General features: G+C 45.2%; 1 long non-coding RNA gene and 1 pseudogene across 2 annotated transcripts in view; both read left to right on the top strand.

Moving 5' to 3' along the window:
• LOC307055611 (centrosomal protein of 78 kDa-like) overlaps nucleotides 1–12757 on the top strand; it is a 207642-nt pseudogene that overhangs the window by 30337 nt on the left and 164548 nt on the right. The gene's annotated exons all lie outside the window — the stretch shown is intronic.
• The window catches only part of LOC307055803, a 90447-nt gene continuing 85851 nt past the window's right edge, over nucleotides 8162–12757 (top strand). The window contains exon 1 of the long non-coding RNA XR_013810983.1: nucleotides 8162–8188. This is a non-coding gene — a long non-coding RNA (uncharacterized lncRNA). The remainder of the gene's footprint in view (nucleotides 8189–12757) is intronic.

Genomic DNA, 12757 nt, shown 5'->3' on the forward strand with positions numbered 1-12757 from the left:
CTGCAAGCCACTGATGGTAACTGCTAGCTAGCTAGCTGATTGGCCTTTTTCAAAAGTTTGATTCCTGAGCATCTTCAGCTAAAACGCTGCCTACTTCACTCAGGATATTATTTACTCCACTTTACAAATAAAACTAAAATTGTTTTCAACAGGATAAAATCTATCCTCGAGGAAAGAAAAGAAATTGGTGTGAGAAAAGGTATTAGAGAAAGGGGAAGTATAGTGAATTACTACCTGTGTGCCTCAGAAAATTTGTCCTGTTATCCCAGTGGTGATATTCTTGCATTGAGATTACTGGTTTATTTTCTAGGAGTTGTTAAAGCAAGAGAACTCCTTGCTGCATGTTATGTAATTTGGACTCTTACAATTATCTTGGTGTGCCCCTCTTGTAACAACTTCCCATACTCAGCAAACTGTTTTTTTCATATTTTTGCTTCCTTGTACATTTTTACTGCATATTTTTTACTTCAAAAGAATGACATCTTTAGAACTGTTTCAGAGCCGGCGATGATACGTGCTTTAGATAATTATTACACTATGCTAAATATAACCATATTCTTTTGAATTCAAATAAATTTCTATGCTGATAAAAAAAGAGAGGCACATTTCATCAATGTTTAAATAGTATCCTTCCTCCTCTAAAACTTAAAATAGGATTCAGTCTGATTCCTAAAGGGTTATTTTCTTCAACAACAAGAGCTGACTTAGGCCATTTCTTGGCAGTGGAATCTGAGCACAGAGGTCTCTGTCTCACTGCCCTTTGATTCTCACTCACGGTATCCTGGGTGAATGTAATGGATGGGCGTGCCCTTATGACTTAGCCCACTGCTACTGCTCCTGATGAGGGCTAATGGTGTGGGCCACTTTAAATCTTGCCCAGCAAAGTGCTGACATCTGGGGTTTCCTATCAAGTTTACCAGATATTCCACAGTAATTTCATAATTTACACAACATAAAAACACTGATCTTGAGCTTAGGAAAGCATTTCATTTAAACAGATACAGAACACTACTCTACAAAATGGTTTAAAATTTGTGAGCAATTACATTAAATAAACTCTAATATAAATTAATCTAATACAAGTAAACTAATAGTTGCAAAGCTACTGGTCGCTTCAGAAGTGGTGGCTACGGGTAACTTCAAAGTTGTTTCCTCAATGCATTAAGAGGCGAAACTATTTGCTGTCAACTTCTTCTTGGGGAAGCTTTTTTCCTTAGTTTGATGCTGATTCGCGTTATGAATGTATAGGAACCATTACTGGTTCTTCCTTTCCATATTCAGTGCACCATTATACTTCTATCCTCTTAAGATCTGGATATCTGTTACTGCTACTGTTGGCTGGAGCCTGGCAGGAGGAAAGCTATCAAGAAAAAAGGTCAACAAGTGTTAAAGAGTTTTAGCATACTACTGAGACTTTTTATCTACCATAATCATAAGAAATAATAATTAAAATTACAGCCTGGTCAGTGAGACCTTGAGTAAATTGTGGAAGCATCCATGTTTCCTACAGTTTCAGGGGATGGATATTTCCTGTTATTAACTCTATATCCTCTTCAACTGGAACAGGGAGACCTTTCTCTGTTGAAGCAGTTTTGTCTTTTTCCTGGGCATTTTTAGTTTTCTCTTATGAGAGACTTGTAAAGCTTACCTACACAAACTTACACATACACGTATAAAGCAAAGAAGGGATAGAGTAGTCTTGAGAGGACACTGTTTTGTAGCAGGCACACAAGACAGAGGTAATACTCCCTGATTGCATTTGCCTCCCTAGCCCCATCTCCTTTGTGGAAAGCATCAGCATTCTGACTGGTCTCTGCCCCCCACTAACTGGACGGAACACTGCATTGGCATTCTTAGGGAGCACTGATGGTCCCTCCGGAAACTGTGGTTAGAGCTTGTGCAGCCACAGTGCACAGGAAAGAAACAAATATACTTCATATAACATGCTTACTCTGTTTTGCTTAATTAGCACTTATTCCCTGTAAAAGGCTGATTTCTGCTTTGACAGGGAGTAATCGAACTCTGTATTCACCCAAACCATAAAATTAAAGTTAACATACCTCAGCTTTTCATCCTACTGGAAGAAATGTATGAAATCTAAAGTTATTTTTTAATTGCTGCTGTTTAGAATGCCTGAGGCCCATTTGCTGAACTTGTTAAAGAGCAGTGTTAAGGAGGGTATTTTTCGTTTCTTTCTTTTCCGACCACAGCATGAATTCTCAGCCCAAAGTGTGCCCTGTTTCCCACAATAGAGACGGGGAAAAGTGAGAGTCTCTCACCACAAAGCATGAGACAACTACAAATACTTTTTTCCCAGAGTTAACATTGATGACAGTCTTTGTGGAAAAGGACTTCCTCTTTTTGCGGGAATACAGTAGAAATGCAAGTCATATTCTCCATAATTTCACTACTGGAAAAATAATTTCATAGTCCACATATATATATGTATATATATATATATATATACACACACACACACACATATATATATATATATATATTTTTTTTGCGGTACGCGTGCCTGTCACTGCTGTGGCACTTCCTGTTGCAGAGCACAGGCTCCGCACGCGCAGGCTCAGCGGCCCTGGCTCACGGGCCCAGCCGCTCCGTGGCATGTGGGATCTTCCTGGACTGGGGCATGAACCCGTGTCCCCTGCATCGGCAGGTGGACTCTCAACCACTGCGCCACCAGGGAAGCCCCATAGTCCATATTTTTTATTGGTCTTCTTAAAAACATATACAGTGTTTACAATAAGGAGTAAAAGAGAAGATTTTCAATGCGATATTTCAAGGAGCATTTTGTAAAGGCGGGATCCAGTCCCAACTTTGGAAAATTAACACACACCTATGAGATCAAAGAGTCACCTGCAAAAAATTTTATTATGTTTTTCTTTCATACTAGTTTCCTAAAGGTGCATTGTTACTTCTTGGTAATGTAATAGTCAGAAATGACTATATGGTGGCCATTGAGGAAGAAGTAGCTCTTACATAAGTGTCTAGTGACCTTATCTCTTTTGATACAATACCTCTTGGTTTCAGAGGCTTGCACAGATTTCCTCTAAATGAATAAACTTAGTCAGATTTTTCTAACTATCAGTTAATCTAAAAGTAGATTTAGAAATCTACTTCTGAAGCAGTTTTGTTGAGTAATTATTGGTCAGTTCTCTTTCTGATTGGTACTTCTTTCTGCAAAACAAATCCCTGTACTTAGAACAATTAATACCACCATCCCTGGCCCCTTGATTATTACACAGTGATGTTTCTTGAGAAAAAAGCTTACCCTTTTTGGGGGGAAACTTCAGTCCATGAAGTGAAACTTCATTAAAACTAGATCTGCTTCTAATGCCAGTGTGATGCAGATCAGTATCCCCTTTCTTTTGACTTTCCAGGCTGTGTGAAGAGAATGGTATGGTTTGGTTTAGGAAGGGTTGTAGCTTAAGAGGATTGCATTATGTTTCTGTGTCACTTTGGGGGGTTTTATTTCAATATTATATCCTGTTCATTAAAAACACCATAGTCATTCTCTTACGTATTATTAAATAGTTAAACGCTGCCCTTTGTTTACTTTCCCCTTCTGATCAGAAGACTCCTCTCCACTCTAGGCCTTGATCTGAGTTCCAATTCATCAGCTTGTAGTAGCTACACTTCTGGTTTCTTTTTTTTTTTTTTACTGTATGCGGGCCTCTCACTGTTGTGGCCTCTCCCGTTGCGGAGCGCAGGCTCCGGACGCGCAGGCTCAGCGGCCATGGCTCACGTGCCTTGCCGCTCCACGGCATGTGGGATCTTCCCGGACCGGGGCACGAACCCGTGTCCCCTGCATCGGCAGGCGGACTCTCAACCACTGCGCCACCAGGGAAGCCCTACACTTCTGGTTTCTGAAGTCAGACAGATATGGGTCCCATTTCTGTCTTCATCAGTTATAATTTATTCTCTGATATATGCATACCAGAGCTGGCAGTGACAAACATTTTGCTTCTCCTTATAGGGTTCTGTGCATTTTAGTAGAGGATCACAATATTTTAAGTCGAGCTGGGATGGGGTGGAAAGAAAGAGCAGGAAAACATGCTTTTAGGAAGGTCTGAAATACAAATCACATGGAGGTAACTGCTTGAGAGAAAACCACCCCTACCTGAGTATTGTCAATAAAGTAGCACAGGGAGGCAAACGAATCAATTGTTCACTAAAAATATTTTTCTTTAGAAGAATAAAATTCACAAGAAAGCCTCATTGCAAATAAAATATATTTGTTTTCCTAAAGGAAGATATTTGAAAAGTCGTAGTAAATACCTGCTTTGACCTTCTGTGTCCCTAGTGTTCTATCTCCACTAAGTTTTATGAACACTACATAGAGGAGGAGCCTGAGTCTCAAAGACCATAAGTAAGATATGGATTCCAGAGGCTTTGCAAGGTCCATTATGCCCCATGACTTCCCATTGCTTGTGCTGTTCATCCAGATAGGTGCTTAGGATACCAGAATGAATACATCTCTTTCGAGAGGTTTTTAACAGACATTAGATACTAAACAAGTACAACACCTAAAAAATAGAACAGAATGCTTTATTTAAAGCAGAAACAGAATAAATGCTCACCTAGTATCGTTTAAATCCCCTTTAAATTATTTTTTGAATGAACATGTTTATATTTGAGGGTACTTTCTTATTTTTTCCTAGTTCCCTTTACTTGCACCTCCTTTCTTTTTCTCTTTTCCCAGCTGAAACGTTTATGGTTTCAAAACTAATTACTTCTTTTTTTTTTTTTTTTGCGGTATGCGGACCTCTCACTGTTGTGGCCTCTCCCGTTGCGAAGCACAGGCTCTGGACGCGCAGGCTCAGCAGCCATGGCTCACGGGCCCAGCCACTCCGCGGCATGTGGGATCTTCCCAGACCGGGGCACGAACCCGTGTCCCCTGCATCCGCAGGCGGACTCTCAACCACTGCGCCACCAGGGAAGCCCCAAAAGTAATTACTTCTTGAAGAAAGTTTTCGTGTATACTAAGTGCTACCTAATGGAAGCCATAAGCATAGAGTCTGCTAGCATTTAGAGTGGTATAATACACAGCCAGGTTGAATCAAGTGGGAGAGAAGGTTAATCATTCTTTTAAACTGGCAGTGTTGCCGGAGGTGGATTAATATGCTTTTTGAATCTCTTATGTGCTGTAAGTCTCCTTGATCACAATCACTATGTTAATGGTTGAGGTTTTGAATTAGAGGTGTCTCCTGGGCTCAGCTGGGCCAAGTCCCTTCATCTCTCTGGCCATATTAGGTGATAGTTTTCTCATTTCAATACACGATCTATGTTAGAGGGAGTGTTGACTATACCAGACTTTCAACGTGGGCACCCAGAAAGTGGAAGAATCTCTCTATTGGTGATTAATCATAACTCTTTTCATTGTGAATATAGTCCTTCCCTTAGGTAAGGCAGGAACACCATGAAAAATAGAAAGTTCTCGGGTGTCTGTGGAAGCTGGAGTGCTCTCGACCTGTCAGCTCACTGGCAGAGCAGGCTTCGTCCGGACACTAGAGAACAAAATGTGAAATTGGCACCAGCCAGCCTCTCCATTGCACAGGATATCCCTATTTAAATTTGACAGCCAGGATATTTTACAATTTGAAATTCTTGTCATCTAGTTTTCTTTAGTTTTTTCTTTGGGTTGAAAAGACTGAGAAGCTTGTTAAAAAATCTGGAATTCTGATGGTGAGGCTTAACCAGATCTATTGAGTCATCAATCAGCAAACATTGACCAACGCTTACCATTCCCCCAGTTACTGTACTAAGGACCCAGACACGTCTCAGATAGTGGCCTTGCTCATTCACTGTATTTACAGTACTTTTTTCTAAATGTAACCAGAGCTCAGGTAAAGACAAGACATTGATTTGAGTCTGAAGTAAACAAAGTTGACTGGTCTGATCCTTTCAGTTTCCAGAATTATTTTGTTTCAGGTAGTAATTTTCCCAGACCAATAGAACAAAGTCCTATCGTCTATTTATTTAATATTTTATCACAATAGTCCTTGCCCCTTTGACCTCTAGTGAGGAAACTTGCATAAGAAACTGAAATATGCTTAGGTTCTATGGGTAAGTGCAGATAATGATATGAATGAAATTGAAAATGAAAGCCAAAGGTGGAAAAGGCAGTTCTGAATAGATGAAGTAAGACAGAGGTATTTGAAAAATCAAGTAGAAAAGATACCATAAGGAATGGAGAGCTTCTGGAAGTTTTCTAATAGGTGAGGGGTTGGTACATCTTTTTTTTTTTTTTTTCTTAATAACATGTCTGGCAGTTGTATGTCAGAGAAAGTTATAAGGGGGTTGACTATATGCATGAAGTCCAGTGAGAACACTGTTTCTGTAGGCCACTGACGATGTTCTGAGTGTACATTCTATAGTACTAGAAATTAAGTTAGGAAACAAAGGGTAATCTGATGTCATTTTACATGAAATTTCACAAATGATTAGAGCTAAAAGGTGTCTTTTTTCACTCAGCCAACACGTTGAGCACGTACTATGGGGCAAGCACTGTGCTTATGGGTAAGAGATAAAAGAAAAAATAAAGGCCAGAGGAACTCAAAAGAGAGTGTGAGAGATGCATGAACAACTCATTACAATCGAATAGGGATAGGCTATTAAATAAATAGATCATAAAAATATAAATTTGTAAAACAGAACTTGGAGTCAGTAACCCTTCTAGGGGATATTAAAGAGAATGCCAACAATGAGGGGGTCTTGGAATTAGGTTTTGAACGTCAGTAGGAATGTTCCACGTGGAGAGAAGGTCAGGGGCATACCAGGCAGAAGGAACATCCTGGACTTGGGAACCAACACAATATATTTAAGTGACTGTAAATGAGATTCTTTTTGACTACAGCATAGGGTATAAGTTGCCAAATGGTAGAAAATAGAGTATAAAAGTTAGGCTGGAATGAAAGTATAAAGTGTCATAATTCTTACGATGAAAGATAGGTGTTTTCTACAAAATGGGTTACTTATAAATACTTTAAAAATAGAGACCCCGAGAGAGGAGCGCGCCCGAGGAGCAGCCCCCGGATCGGAGGCTCGGGAGCCCGGGGCTGGTGAGTGAGTCCCCACGGGGTAGGTGTTGCGTCTGCAGGCCTGCAGGCGGTTGTGGAGCCTGCGGCCCTTGGAGAGCAGGGCTTGGGAGACCGCGGCTTGGAGAGCGGGGCTTGGCTTTGCCCGCCCCAGGGCCCGCAGTAGAGCCACCGGGAGGGTTTGACCGCTTCCCGGAGGTGGAGGGGCTGGGCTGGAGGACAGGGCTGGCTGCTCCGGATGGGGCTCCCCTGGGACTTGTGAGCTCCGGGTGTCCTGGGGGAGCAGGGTCCACAGGCTCGGCCGGGACATGCCGCGTCCTCCCCTCCGTCCAACCCCGATCCTCCTCCTCGTCCTCCCCCTCCTGTCGCCGTCTCGGCATCTCGCACGTGTGTCTCAAGGCGCGTCAGCACCTTGGTTGTCTAATGTAAGCGTCCGCTGCCCCCCTGGGTTGTGCCCTGTGGAATCGCACAGTGTAATTGGTGCAGGATGAGTCTGCAGGGCTTCTGTCCTGCTGCCTCGGTTGAGGAAGGAAGCGATTGGGCCTGAGAAGGGAGATGACTTGTCCTAGATCCTCACCGGGTGTGCACGTGGGGTCGCTCACAGGACTCCAAACTCCTAGGGCAGGTGTTCTGTCCACTTAAAGTCAGTTTTAATAAAAGATGTTTTTGAGCGTCGCACTTAAGTTTGTAAAGTTTGTACAAATCATTGCAAGACTGAAACGCACCTGAGTGTGTCCCTTTATTCTGGGTATCCTGTGGATTTTCTGATCTAAGTTGTTAACAGACTGAGAAGAGGTAAACTATAAGCGTTTTTAAATTTCATATTTAATGACGGAGGTTTATTTTAATAGGATTCAATGTACACTCGCTACGGAAAAAGAGAGTATCCCCTCAGGTACCACAGTCACGTGGGAGTCACAGACCTGAGGGTGGTTGCTCCCTCCTTATTCTCACAGGCCCTTCTGAAGGTGAAAGGATGGGTCTCCCACAGGTGTCTCTTGTGGAGCGCGGGGCGGGTGCTCGTGCACCCCGAGCCGCTTCAGTCGTAGCTTCACTGCCTGCGTTTTCCTTCTCCAGGTCCGCCTCCACTGTCACAGTCCTGCACGTTGTTCCAAGAGCAGCGGAAAATGAATCAGCCTCTGGTGAGTTTTGCTGTTTACGTATTTACCTGCTGCTGTTCTTTTGTGATAACACCTTGGGAGGCGAATAGTTCAAAAGTTAAAATGGGAAAGTAGGAGTAGGTAAAAGATGTGGTTAGACAAAGCGTAGAGGAGCAGGTCAGCACCAAGTGTTTCTGGCAAGTTCTACGTGTAGATCCCAGGATCCTCTTAGAGCCACAGTACAAGCCTCGTGTTCTTGACATTTGTGGCAAAACACCATCCCTTGCTCGACTTACATGGTCCTGCCGAAGCACTTTTGTTCTTGGGCGTTAAAAGGTTTCCTTGAGGATCCCGCTGTAGGCCGCGAGCCTTCCTGAGAGACAGCCCCTAAGTGTTGACATTGGTGCCTTCCTTGTGCTTCCTGTAAGCCGAGAGCGTGCTGTCCAGGGAGCACTCAGTGCATATAACTTGTCTGTTCAGTAGAACACCGTTGTCACATAGGTACATTGTTTTCAGTGCTCAGTCGAGGGATGCAATGAGGATCATCTGGAAGAACAGCCTTGTCACCCTTCCAGTAAATTTCGCTCTTTGTCTCTTACAATCTCAGAGGGTCGCGTTACACACCATGCAGTGAGGTCTCTGGCAAAGATTCTTGTTTCCCAGCTGAATTGTATCATGCAGCCTGCGGTCTTGGTTCTGCCCCTCCACGGAACCTGATCCGGTTGAGGTGACCTGGCATCCAGCATACAAAGCAGTGGAGATTTGCCAGTCGTCACCTCAGACCACTGTCGCCTTGCCATCTGCAGAGTCTGCTCTGTTGGTTTCTGTGACAGATCTCTCCTTGCTGTCTTCCTGACTGATTCTTTCTTCCGCCCTCTTTGTGTGTTGTCTTTTCACCCTTGGTTCATGACTCTTCAACCCGTCTGATCTCACCCTCTGGTGCTTTTCACCTCCAACTCTGTCAGTTCTCCCACCTGGACCAGATAGATGTCTCTGTCCAGCCACTTGCCAGCATCTCTATGGAGTTTGTCCAAAGGGCACCTCGGATTACTAGATCCTGTAGATCCAGAAATGATTATTTACAGCTCCCCTGCCCCTTGCCTTGTCCCGTTGTCCCTGGCGGCTCATCGTTGCATCATCCAGCCTGTCACCAGCCCAGAAAAATGAGTTCATTCTAAAGTCCTTCTCCATCCTCTGTTACCACGTTGCAGCGTGAGGCTTGTTAATGTCGTATTCTAAATGGTTTTTATTTGTTCTCCTTCATCCCATACTTGCTACCATTAAAACAGCTTATCTGTTCATTTTTGTAGTTACAGAAACTTTTTTTCTGTGCCGCTACCTCTTTCCTCCAGCAGCTCAATTGTATTCTCCACGCTGAGTATTTCTCCTAAAATATTAATCACAGCGTTTTGTCTGCATGTGGGAAGCACTTTAGAGGTTTCCCGGGTGACTGGACAAACGAGGTTGCCGTTCCGTGGAGCCATTAACCATCGAGCCCAGCACTGGGGGGAGGTCGTACCTCGCTGATGATGCGTTTGGATGGATCTGTGGGGTAAAATCCTGCTGGGAGAGGCTTAGGAGAGAAGAGTGGGAGAACTGGGTTTGTTCTGGTCCCAACTTTTTCAAGACATTTTGCTGTGACGGGGAAAATAGAAACTGGACAGTAGCTGGGGTAGGAGCTGAGGTCCGGGGAGGATGTTGTGTTGTGTTGTGTTGTGTTGTGATGGGAGAAATAACAGTGGGAATGATCCAGTAGATGCGTGTGGGGGAGGGGAGAGCTGCTGCCCGTGGTCCTGGAGTGGGGAGGGGATGGCTGAGCAGGGTTGCAGGTGGGGAAGCCCTCCGATGGCTTCTCTGTTCTCAGGGAAGCAGCTCCTCAGCTGAGGGTGAGGGTGAGGTTGGGGGTTTGAGGGGAGAGCAGAGCTCTGGGGCCCAGCTCCATCGTGACCATCAGCACACACAGTGCATCCAGCTGGGAAGACTGTACTTGCCTTCCCTGCCTGAAAAGCCATCTCCTTTCTTAAATGTGGGAGTGATTACTCTTTGGGGAGCCTGTGTAATTACATGGGTGCTTCTCAGCTCAAAAGGAATTGAGTGCCAGTTCTGGCCACTGACATTTTCTGCTCTGCTGATGGAAGGGTCCCCAGAGGAAGTGTCCTGCTTGCCTGGCTCTTGGCCTCGAGGACCTTTCACACCATCTAGTGTTCTGTCTTTTTTCTTTGACATAAACATCAAATGTCTTCAGGTTGTGCATGTGATCTTAAGAAGCAATTCCCTGCTTCCAGGAGCTTCTGTTCTCCTCGGGAAAGGCACTTCACAGACGTAATTACAGGAGAGGACGGGAATCCTGCCCGTCGATACGTAGGGAACTCCAGAGTGCTGACAAAGCAGAGCCTGCTTTTATTTATTTATTCATTTAAATTTTTTATTTGTTTACTATTTAACTTATTCAGTTTCAGCTGCGTTGGGTCTCTGTTGCTGTGCACGGGCTTTGTTCTCTAGTTGCGGCGAGTGGGCGCTACTCTTCGTGGCGGTGCGCGGGCTTCTCATTGAGGTGGCTTCTCTTATTGCGGAGCATGGCTTCTAGGCATGCGGGCTTCAGTAGTTGCGGGTCCCGGGCTCAGTAGTTGTGGAGCGCAGGCTCTAGAGCGCAGGCTCAGTAGTTGTGGCGCACGAGCTTAGTTGCTCCGCAGCACGTGGGATCTTCCTGGACCAGGATTCCAACCCGTGTGCCCACCATTGGCAGGCAGATTCTTAACCAGTGTGCCACCAGGGAAGTCCGCGAGCCTGGTTTTAAATGCATTGTCAGAGCACGTGGCTCAGTGACTCGGGGAAGGGGGACGGCCCTGAAGTGACCAGGACTTGGGTAGCTGCAGAGGTTGGCGAGGCTCTCAGAGCAGCGTGAGGTGGACTGGATGAGGCTCCTGAGGTGCTGGTAAGGACCTCCCTCCTTAGGATGTGGGCCTCCCGTCAGGAAGAGTGGGACGTGAAGGCAGGCAGACCCTGAGGTTGACTGAAGAGCCTCCCCTCTGTGCTGGTTTTGGTTTCTCCCTGTGCAGAAACTGAAACCTTGTAATTGGGACAGTGAGTCATCTGATCAAAAGATGTCATGTGTAGAGACTGTGGACGGCATGAAACGCGGGGTGGGGTGCGGTGGGTCAAGTCAGGGGGACTCTGGGCTCCAGCGCGATGCCCGACAGGAAGGGGCGAGGCCGCGGCGTGTTCCCGCTCATCCTAGGCCCCGGTAAGCAGTATGGACGTTCCCTTGGGGTTTTTCTGAATCGTGAATGAGGTTGAGAGTATTTTCACGTGCTTAGAAGCTGTTTCTTCTTTTTAATTGGTAGACAGTCTTTAGAGCCGTTTTAGGGTTATAGGAGAATCAGAATCGAGCAGACAGCACTTTCCTATACCCGTCCCTCTGGGTTCCCTCCCTTGGTAACATCTCTGGCCTGTGTGGCGCGTCATCTCAGTGATGGATCGGCATTGACACCTAATTCTCCCCTGGAGTCTGTAGTTTATATTAAGGCTCACTCTCTGTGTCCTACTGTTCAGGTTTGGACAGGTGTGATGACCTGCAGCCACCACTGCAGTGCCACCCAGAACCATTTCACTGCCCGAAACACCCCTGGGGGCCACCTTCCCTACCAGTGCCCTACCAGAACATCCTACCAGTGCCCCCAAGCCCCTGACAGCTGCTGGTCTTGTTACTGTCTGTGTATTTTTGCCCTTTCGAGAATGTCACGTAGTTGGAGTCCTTCATTCTGTGGTCTTTTCAGACTGGTGTCTTTCTGTTTTTATATGAAGGGCCTGTTCATGTCCACTGCCCGTCTTCCTGCCCCAATACTGTCTTGTTTTATTTTGTTTTGTTCTGTTTTGTTTTCCTTGTCTTATTGGCTTTCAGAGTCGTCTTAAATGTTTCTAAATTTTTCCAGTTGGGGTCCTGTTAGTAAACATTGTTTTCCAAGGTTTATTGTCATTTTCCTGTATTTTCCAGCATTGCTATATAATTCATTACTTTTTTTTACTTTGAGAGGTTGAATACCATGCATTTCAAAAGCTTCTCAAAATCAGCCCATTTGTGTGGATAAGATTCCTAGTTGAAGAGCACCCTCCTTGGTCAGTACTGGGGTGCAGCTTCTTTGCGGGGGGAGGAATGCATCGGTCTCGTGGTTCCCTTTCTGTTGGGTCTCAGTTCCCCTTTCTGGTTCTGGGCACTGCATCAGCCACTCTCCTGGGATAGGCCAGGCAGGTGGGGTCCTCACTTCCTGGCTCCAGAAGTTGTGTGTGTCTGAGACCACCTTTGTTTTTCCCTGAGGAGCAAGAGGACTCTTTTGGTTGGGGAGCGGTGTCCTAGGACTGCGGCCCTTGGGCCCCCACTGTTCTGTGTCATTTGGGCCCCAGCCATGCGTGGGAGGTCTCTGACACAGGGACACAGCTGTTAAAGTCCTCTTGGGGTTGTGTCATTTACAATCCTCTGAGGAACACTCCTTTTCTTTAATGAAATCCCAGTGCTTAAGCTTTCTAGCCACTCATGAAAGGAATCTCAGAAAGGAAAGGAGACTGGTCCTCTCTGCCCCCAAGCAGGGGAGTGAGCCGACACTGTTAACCTAA

This window comes from Hyperoodon ampullatus (assembly GCF_949752795.1).
Source record: "Hyperoodon ampullatus genome assembly, chromosome: 7".
In the NCBI taxonomy this organism is placed as follows: Eukaryota; Metazoa; Chordata; class Mammalia; order Artiodactyla; family Ziphiidae; genus Hyperoodon; species Hyperoodon ampullatus.